The sequence below is a fragment of the Eriocheir sinensis genome, unplaced genomic scaffold, assembly GCF_024679095.1.
Source record: "Eriocheir sinensis breed Jianghai 21 unplaced genomic scaffold, ASM2467909v1 Scaffold554, whole genome shotgun sequence".
Lineage (NCBI taxonomy): Eukaryota > Metazoa > Arthropoda > Malacostraca > Decapoda > Varunidae > Eriocheir > Eriocheir sinensis.
In genome coordinates, this window is record NW_026111892.1 from 197501 (window position 1) to 207500 (window position 10000).

The window sequence follows — 10000 nt, forward strand, 5'->3', positions numbered from 1 at the left end:
CTATCGTGTTTTCTCATTATTTAGCTTTTCCTTCCTCTTTCCTTTCTTCTCTTTTCATCTTTTCTTCCTCCTTCCCTTCTTCTTTTTTTTTCTTTCTTTTCTTATTCTTCTTTTCCTTTCCTTCCTTCCTTCATTATTTCCTTTTTATTATTTTCCTTTTCTTTCTTTCCTCCTTCAATCTTCCTTCCTTTTTTTTCCTTCCTTCCCTTCTTCCATCTTTATTATTTTTTCTTCGTTCCTTTCATTCTTTCCTTCTTCCTTCCTTCCTTTCCTCTTTTTCCTTCCCTTCTTCCATCCTCATTCCTTATTCTTCTCCTTCCTTCCTTCCTTTCCTTCCTTCCTTCCCTTCCTTCCTTCCCTTCTTCCATTCTTATTCTTTATTCTTCTCCTTCCCTCCTCTTCTTCCTTCCTTCCTCCCTTCCTTCCGTCAATTCCCTATTATTTTCCCTCCTTACCTCTCCTCCCTTCCCTCTCCTTCCCTCCTTCCCTCCATCTTTTCTCCCCAATTAGTTGACTTTTATTTCACTGGAGGTAACGATGACAAGGAGGAGGAGGAGGAGGAGGAGGAGGAGGAGGAGGAGGAGGAACAAAAGGAGAAGAAAAGACCTGAAAATGAAGGAAAATGTGATGACAAGTTTGAAGGAGAAGGAAGGAAGGAAGGAAAATAAAGAAAGGAGGAGGAAGAGAAAGGAAAGACAGTGAGGAAGAGAAATAAGAAGAGGAATAGAGAGCAATATTAGAAGGAGAGAAAGTGGAGGAAAAGAAAGGAAGGGGAGGAGAGAAAACCAAAGAATGAAAATAAGAAGGAAGAAGAGGAGGAAAAGGAAGAGGAAGAAACAGAAGATGGAAGAAGAGGAAAATGATGAAAAGGGAGAAAATATGAGGAATGGAAAAAAAGAAAATGCAAAAGGAGGAGGAGGAAGAAGAAGAAGAGAAAAAGACGAAGAAAAGAAAGGAAAAGAAGAAAAAGATTAAAATAAAGAAGAAAAAACAGAACAAGAAGATAGGAGAGGAAAGTAGAAGGGAAAGAAGGGAGATAGCAAAGAGGGAAAAGAAAGAAAAGGAAGAAAATAACGAGAGAATTAGGTAAAAGAAAAAGAGAGGAGGAGGAGGAAGAGGCGAAAAAGAAGATAAAATAAATAGAAATAAAAATGGAAGAGAAAAATAATGAGAAAGGAGAAAATTTGAAGAATGGAAGAGGAAATACAGAAGAAGAAGGAGGAGGAGGAAGAAGAAGAAGAAGACGAAGAAGAGAAAGTAAATGAAGAAAAAAAGATGAAAATAATAAAGAAGAAGAAAAGAGGAAAGTAGAAGGGAAAGAAGGGAGATAGCAAAGAGGGAAAAGAAAGAAAAAGAAGAAAATAACGAGATAAATAGAAGAAAAAGAGGAGGGGAGGAAAAGGAGGAGGAGGAGGAGGAAGAAGAAGAAGCAAAAAAGAAGAAAAGGAAGAAGAGGAAGATAATGAAAATGAATGAAAATGAAGAATAGGAGATCAAATACAGAAGAAGGAGGAGGAGGAGGAAGAAGAAGAAGGAGAAGAAGAAGAAGAAGGAAAGAGAAAAGAAAGGAAAAGAAAAAGAAGATAGGATAGAACGGAGATATCAGAGAGAGAGACTAAATTAGAGGATGAAAGACGATAAGGGAGATGAGATGAATGATGATGAAGGGAGAGGAAGAGGAAGTTAATAGGGAGGGAGGGAGAAGAATTGAATTACATGATTAAAGAGGAAGAAGAGGAAGAAGAGGAGGAGGAGAATAAAAAGAGATAAGAAGAGGAGGAGGAATAGACAGTAATATTAGAAGGAGAGAAAGTGGAGGAAAAGAAAGGAAGGGGAAGAAGGGAAAATCAGAGAGGAATGAAAATGAAGGAAGAAGATAAGATAAGAAAGAGGAGGAAGAAAAAGACGAAGAAGGGAAGAGAAGAGAAAATATTAATAATGAAGAAGAAGAGAAAGAAAAGGAGAAAAACGAGAATGAGGAGAAAAAAAAAGAATGAGGAGAAAGAAAATTGAAAAAACGAAAGTAAGAAAAGAAAAAAAAAGGAAAAATTAACGAAAACGAGAATGAGGAGGAAAAGAAGGAAGAAAAAGAAGAGGAAGAGGAGGAGGAGGAAGATAAAGAAGAGGAGGAAAAAAAGAAAATTGAAAAACAAAAAGTTAGAAAGAAAAAAAGAACGAAAGCGAGCGAGAGAGCGAGCGAGCGAGCGAGCGAGAGAGAGAGAGAGAGAGAGAGAGAGAGAGAGAGAGAGAGAGAGAGAGAGAGAGAGGGGCGGGGGGACTTACAAAAACCTCTTACTTAATACACATTCCGACAATCCCACTTATCTATATTAAATCCCGCCAGCTTGTTTGTTTTCTCTCGCTTTAGATAAATATAAAAGATAAATAAGAATCACAGAAGGTCGCTGTTGGAGTCGGAAAGAAAACAACAACTGCATATTTAGTTTTTATAGTAAGAAGAAAAAGAGAGGAGGAGGAAAAGAATGGAGGAATTTGATAAGGAAGGAAGAGATGAAGGAGGAGTAGAAAAGAAAACAGTGGGATCTTTATTTTTTTATAGTAAGCAGAAAAAGAGAAGGAGGAAAAGAATGGAGGAATTTGATAAAGAAGGAAGAGATGAAGGAGGAGTAGAAAAGAAAACTGGGATCTTTATTTTTTTATAGTAAGCAGAAAAAGAGAAGGAGGAAAAGAATGGAGGAATTTGATAAAGAAGGAAGAGATGAAGGAGGAGTAGAAGAGAAAACAGTGGGATCTTTATTTTTTTATAGTAAGCAGAAAAAGAAAAAGGAAAAGAATGGAGGAATTTGATAAAGAAGGAAGAGATAAGTGAAAGATTAGAGAAAGATAAGTGAAAATTGAGAGAGAAAATACAAATGGAAGATTCAAGTTTAAAAAAAAAAGAGAGAATTGTTTGCTTGAAAAAAAAATGATAGGTTGAGAAATTAGGAAAACCAGAACACACACACACACACACACACACACACACACACACACACACTAACTAACTACCTTCACCATCACGTCTAACACAATAGCTATGTTGTTTTTGTTGTTGTTGATGACTAATTATTGTTTTTTTCTGTCTTTTCAGGTAAGTTGGAGTGTGCGTGCAAGTGTGTGACGTCACGAGTCAGGTAAACACACACACACACACACACACACACACACACACACACACACCTTACCCTTCGACCCCCAACCACTTGTAAAAAAAACAAAAACAAAAAAACATGTTTCTGAATACAAAGAGGACGACCACAAAAAAGTTATCCCTACTTCTACTACTACTACTACTACTACTACTACTACTACTACTACTACTACTACTACTACTATTGATGATGATGATGACCAATGACAGCCAATACATTTCTTCTCCACGGAGGACGAGAAACCAATCACATATGGAAGAGGAGGAGGAGGAGGAAGAGGAGGAGGAGGAAGAAGAAGGCTCATCCATCAAGCTGACCGTCTCCATACACCAGGAAGGAGAAAGAAAGGGAGGAGGAGGAGGAGGAGGAGGAGGAGGAGGAGAAGCGGGAAGAGAACTTATCTATGACGCTAGATTAAAGGTGTTATACAAAGGAGAGGAGGAGGAAGAGGAGGAGGAGGAGGAGGAGGAAGGCGTAGGTATAAGATAGAAGATGAAGGTGGTGGTGGTGGTGGTGGAAGAGGAGGAGGAAGAAGAACAAGAAGAAGAAGAAGAGGAGGAGGAAGAGAGGTGAGAGAGGAAGTGCCAGAACGATGAGGAAGTGATTCGTAAAGAGGAGAAGAAGAAGAAGAAGAAAGATAAAGAAGAGGAGGAGGAAGAAGAAGTTGATAGAGAAAGTGACACAGGAGGAGAAGAAGAAGAAGAAGAGGAGGAGGAGGTGGAAGACGAAGGAAAGGAAGAGAAGAAAGAGGGAGATGAAGAGGAGGAGGAGGAGGAGGAGGAGAAACAAGATAACAGAGAAAGTGACAAGGAGGAGGAGGAAGGGAAGGAGGAAGAAGAAGAAGAAGAGGAGGAGGAGGAGGAGGAGGAGGAGTATAATTCATACCAAGAGGAATAAGCGAAGGAGGTTAAATTAAAGGAGATAGTAGAGGAGGAGGAGGAAGAAGAAGAAGAGGAGGAGGAGGAATACATAGGAGGAGGAAGAAGAAGAAGAAGAGGAGGAGGAGGAGGAATTACAGGTGGAGGAAGAGGTATTTAAAGAGCGAAATGAAGACGAATTGAGAGGAGGAGGAGGAGGAGGAAGAAGAAGAAGAAGAGGAGGAGGAGGAGGAGGAGGAGGAAAACTGTAAAAGGAAGAAGTTAAAGAAGACATAACACGATGAGAGAGAGAGAGAGAGAGAGAGAGAGAGAGATTTCCAGTTGAATTAGCTTGGTTAAAGATAGTTTGAATTAAGAGGAGAGGAAGACCATAATCACTCCTCCTCTTCCTCTTCCTCTTCCTCCTCCTCTTCTTCCTCTTTTTCTTTTTTTTCATATTTTTCTTAATTTTTTTCCTATCATTTCGTTGTCTTCTTCTTCTTCTTCTTCTTCTTCTTCTTCTTTTTCTTATTATTGTTCCTTTGTTCCTCTTCTTTATTCTTTTTTTCTTCATATTTTTTATGCTCATTCTTCCTCCATTTCTCTTTTTCTTCTTCTTTTTCTTCTTCCTCTTCTTCCTCCTCTTCTTTGTTGTCTTCTCTTCCTTCCTATTTCAACTTATTCCTATTCCTCCTCTTCTTCATTCTCCTCTTCTTCTTCCTCCTCTTCTTCCTCCTCCTCCTCCTCCTCCTCTTCCTCTTCCTCGCTTTCTCCATGTTATTTCAGTTAATTTATTCATTGCATTCGTGTTTTAAGGAACGATGTGTCATATCTCTCTCTCTCTCTCTCTCTCTCTCTCCGTCCCTTACTCTTTTCCTCTTCTTTTTTTTTCCCTTTTATCACATTTTCTTCCCTATTCGCCTTTTCTTTTTTTCTTTTTTTTTCTTTTCCATCTTCTCCTCCTCTTCTTCTTTCTCTTTATCACCTCCTCCTCCTCCTCCTCCTCCTCCTCTTCTTCCTCTTCCTTGCCTTCCTCTTTCTTTTCCCCTCTCTCCTTTCCTCCTTTCTCTCATCTATCTCTTCTCTCCTTCCTTTTATCTCTCCTTTCCTTCTCTCCCTTCCCCTCTTGTCTCCCTCTCATCTTCTATCCTCTCTCTCCTCCTCTTTCTTCCTCTTTCCTTCCTTCCTTTCTCTCCCTCTCCTTCCTTCCTTCTTCCTCTCTCCCCCTTCTTCCTTTCCTTCTTCCTTCCTCCTTTCCCCTCTTTTTCCCTACTTTCTTTCTCTGCTTCCCTCCTTCCTTCCTTCCTCCCTTCCTTCTTCCCTTTCTCTCCCCCCTTCTTTCCTTCTTTCCCTCCCTCCTTTTCTCTCTTTTCTGCTTCCCTCCTTCCTTCCCTTCCTTTCCTCCCCCTCCTCCTTCCCTTCCCTCCCTTCCCCTCCTTCCTTTCCTCCTCCTCCTCCTCCCTCTCTGTTAATGATATTGAACACTCGGCGTCTTTTTTATTGCCCTTAAAGTTCGACCTTCTCTCCTTACATTGCCTCCTCTTCCTCCTCCTCCTCCTCCTCCTCCTCCTCTTCAGCTGTCGGTCGTCTTCTCAGCTTAAGTGCTACTGTTTCCCCATTTTTTTCCTCTCTTTTTTTCTTCTTTTTCTTCCTCCTTTTCCATCGCTCCTCCTCCTCCTCCTCCTTTTCCTTATTTTATTTATTGTTTTTTTCTTCGTTTTCCTCTTCGTTTTACACTGTTTCTGAATCTCGTTAGTCTTTTTTTTTTCTCCTTTTTTTCTTCCTTCCTTCTTTACTCTTCCTTTTTTCATCCCTTCCTTTCTTTTTCCTTTTTTTCTTCCTTCTTTACTTTCTTTTTTCCTTTTTTTCCTTCCTTCCTTCTTTACTCTCTTTTTTCCATCCCTTCCTTTCTTTTTCCTTTTTTTTCTTCTCTACCATCTTCCTTTTTTCATCCCTTCCTCTTTATTTTCCTATTTTTTTCACTTTCCTTTTATTCTTCTTTACTTCTTCTTCTTTTACTCCTATTCATCTTTCTCCGTCCTATTTTATTTGTTTCATTTTCCTTCTGTTTCTTCTTCTTCCTTCTTTAATATTTTTTTCCACTTATTTATTCTTTGCCTGATATTCTGTTTTGTTTTCCTTTTTTTTTATTCTTCCTTCTTTATCATCTCTTCCTAATTTTCCTCTTCAGTTTCCATTTCCGCCTCCTTCTCTGCTTCAGTCTTTTCTTTGTTTTGCTTTCCTTTGTTTTTATTCTTTCTTTATCGTCTTTTCCTAATTTTCCTCCAGCGTCCATTCCCGCCTCCTTCTCTGGTTCAGTCACTTAAGTTCATGATTTCCCAGCTCATTTTCCTCGTTGACTTTTCCTTCCTTCTTCCCTTCTCTTGCTTTCCTCACTCCCTCGCTCCTCTCTCTTTCCCTCTTTCCTTCCTTCTTCCCTTCCTTTTCCCTCCCTCTCCTCTTTCCCTCTTTCCTTCCTTCTTCCCTTCCCTTGCTTTCCTCACTCCCTCGCTCCTCTCTTCCCCTCTTTTCCCTCCTTCTTCCCTTCCCATGCTTTCCTCACTCCCTCGCTCCTCTCTTCCCCTCTTTTCCCTCCTTCTTCCCTTCCCTTGCTTTCCTCACTCCCTCGCTCCTCTCTCTTTCCCCCTTTCCTTCCTTCTTCCTCCTTCTCTTCCTTCCTTCTCACTCCCTCCTCTCTGCTTTCCCCTTTCCTTCCTTCTCTTCTTCTCTCTTCCCTCACTCCCCTCTCCCTCTCTTCCTCTTCCCTTTTCCTTCCCTTCTTGCTTTCCTCACTCCCTCGCTCCTCTCTTCTCCTCCTTCCTTCTTCCCTTCCCTTGCTTTCCTCACTCCCTCGCTCCTCTCTTTCCCTCTTTCCCTCCTTCTTCCCTTCTCTTGCATTCCTCACTCCCTCGCTCCTCTCTCTTTCCCTCTTTCCCTCCTTCTTCCCTTCTCTTGCTTTCCTCACTCCCTCGCTCCTCTCTCTTTCCCCCTTTACTTACTTCTTCCCTTCTGCTTTCTCTCTCCTCCTCGCTCCTCTTTCCCTCCTTCCTTCCTTCCCTTATCGATCATGGGTCACTGGAACAAGCATCCTGAAGAGTCAAGCCAGGTGAGAACAACTTGACGAGACTCACTTATAGATCGGATCATTCGTAGTTACTATCTGATAACAATAGTTGATTAATATACGATTAGAACGAAAAACAACAGTGTAATTTTTTTTATCAAGAAAATAGAAGAAAAAAAAGGGGATATGAAGAAGAAAATGAGGTGAAAATGATACATAAACACATCAACTCTTTTTTTCTTCCTCCTCTTCCTCTTATTTCTTCTCCTCCTCTTCCTCCTTCTCCTTCCATTCATACCTATCTTTTTCATACTCTTCTGCTTCCTCCTTCTCTTCTTCCTTTCCCTCCTTCTCTTCCTCTTCTTATTTCTTCTCCTCCTCTTCTCCTCCTTCCTCACTCATACCTATCCTTTTCATACTCTTCTGCTTCCTCCTTCTCTCTTCCTCTTTTCCTCCTTCTTCCTCCTCCCTCTTCCTTCTGGTGTTCCCTCCTTTTTTTTCCCCTATATCACTTCCTCCTCCTCCTCCTACCTCTTCTCCATTCCTCCACGTTCCTCCTCTTCCTCTTCCTCTTCTCCTCCTCCACCATATGTCTCCCCAGAGTTTGTTTAAAGGTTGCTCGTGAAGAGAGGAGGAAGGAGGAGGAGAGGAGGAGGAGGAGGAGGAGGAGGAGGAGGAGGAGGAATGATGAATGATGGAGACTGACATTTTTCTTTTCCATCACTCTTTCCTTCACTAATCCTCCTCCTCCTCCTCCTCCTCCTCCTCCTGAAGATCACCCACATGCCATCCATCGTCACTCACTTGGATTGTAGCGTCGTTCACGTGAAGCACCAGAGGAGGGGGGGGGGGAAGAGGAGGAAGGAGGAGAAAAGAGAGAGGGAGGGGGTGAGGAAGGAAAGCAAGAGGGGGAGAAGAAGGGAGAGAGGGGAGAGCAAGAGGGAGGGGGAGAAGGTGAACAGGAGGGTAGGGGAGAGGGAGATAGCAGGGGAGGGAAGGGGAGACAGCTTCGTAAAGGGGGAAGGGAAAGGGTTGAACTGCAGGAGGGGAAGGGGAGAGAAATAGGAGGGGAGGCGAGGGAGGGGGAGGAAAGGGGAGGGGGTTAGACAGCAGGGAGGGGAAAGGGGAAGGGAAACAGCAGGAGAGGGGGAGAGAGGGGAAGAAACAGCAGGAGTCAGAGGGTAAAATCGTGTTTCCCCCAAAAATACGAAAATAAAAGTCTGCTTCCATCAACTCAAGAGGAGGAGGAGGAGGAGGAGGAAGAGGAGGAGGAAGAAAGAAAGTTGAACAGGAAGACAAAGAAAACAAGAACAGGATAGGGAAGAAAAAAAGTGAAAACGAGAAATAAATGTAACTTTCAATCTCTCTCTCTCTCTCTCTCTCTCTCTCTCTCTCTCTCTCTCTCTCTCTCTCTCTCTCTCTCTCTCTCTCTCTCTCTCTCTCTCTCTCTCTCTCTCTCTCTCTCTCTCTCTCTCTCTCTCTCTCGTAAAGGGAAACAATTCGTAGTTTTCATTATTGACGTTTAGAAGAGAGAGAGAGATTCAGGTGTTAGGCTTAAACCGGAAGATGTTCAATACATGTAGTGGGGAGAAGAGGAGAGGAAGAGGAGGAAGAAGAAGAAGAAGAGGAGGAGGAGGGCACATTGAGGAGAGGAGGTAGATCAGAAAAGTGGAGGAAATGACGGTTGAAGAGGAAAGATATGGCGGGGGAAGGAGACATTTGAAGAGGAGGAGGAGGAGAGAGAGAGAGAGAGAGAGAGAGAGAGAGAGAGAGAGAGAGAGAATGAGGACGTTGAATAGGTACAAGGACAGACAGACAGAGTGACAGATTACCAAGAGTTACAAAAAACGCTACCCTTAAGGAGAGTGTAATATTAGGCTCCGGAAACCACTGAATGCCAACCAAGACCATATAGAAGGACATCGTAGTAATATAGATAAAACGCACCGTACCTAATGACTTAAACAAGGCAAACTATAAATATGTAAATAGATTGAAAATGGGGAAGTAGAGAAAATAAATGATAATAAGTGAAGAAACAGTATTAAGTTTGAATTCATAAACAAAGCAAACTGTAAATGTATGAATGGATTAGCAAAGGCGAGTGAATAAACAAACCTTCCTTGAAAACTACTGCAACAAGTTATAATAAATGCAAGGCCGGGAATGAATCACCAGGCTGCAGAAGGGAACATGGAAGCGTTTCGAATCCTGCAAAAATAAACAAGAGACGAACGTAAAGAATTCAGAAAGGGTCGACACGGAAAGGAAAAAAAATAAATGAAAATATAAAAATGAAATAATAAACCGATATAAATACGATCGAAAAGAGAAATTTGAAGTGGGCGTTAAATTAAATAAGAAATTAAAATCGCAAAATATATAAAAATAACAGCTTTTGAGAGAGAGAGAGAGAGAGAGAGAGAGAGAGAGAGAGAGAACAACCCAAACACGTCTGCCCAGGAGGCTGTTATTTCTGATTATAAATTTTTAAGCATTCGTCAGATTATTAGCAGAACACAAATAATTTTCCCTAATATTCGAACACGATTGAGAATACTTTGGTTTCTATTAATTATTACATAAATACGATCACTCCATTCCTGATAGTAGTAGTAGTAGTAGTAGTAGTAGTAGTAGTAAAAGAAGAAGCGGAAGAACAGGGACAAGAAAAGGAAGAATAAGTAGAAAATGAAGAAAAGCACAATGATGACCCGAAACTGAAGACAGACTGAGGAAGGATGAACCGACCAACCCAACTCTCTGTACTGAACGACCGGACGAGGAGACGAAGCGTTCTGAGACACCCGGCGGCCAGTAGTAAAAGAAGAAGCAGAAGAACAAGGAATAAGAAAGGGAAGAATAAATAGAAAATGAAGAAAAGCACAATGATGACCTGAAACTTAAACGACAGACAAGAGGAGGGA

At 41.4% G+C, this 10000-nt stretch overlaps 1 protein-coding gene across 5 annotated transcripts in view; it reads left to right on the forward strand.

Annotated features, from left to right (window-relative positions):
• LOC126993077 (uncharacterized) overlaps positions 1-10000 on the forward strand; it is a 59660-nt gene that overhangs the window by 34002 nt on the left and 15658 nt on the right. Inside the window, exon 1 of one of the 5 annotated variants that reach the window (XM_050851911.1) lies at positions 3113-3134. The exons of the other annotated variants lie outside the window; for them this stretch is intronic. The gene's annotated coding sequence lies outside the window, so the exon portion shown is untranslated. Of the gene's footprint in view, positions 1-3112; positions 3135-10000 lie in introns of those variants that run through there. 5 annotated transcript variants of the gene reach the window in all.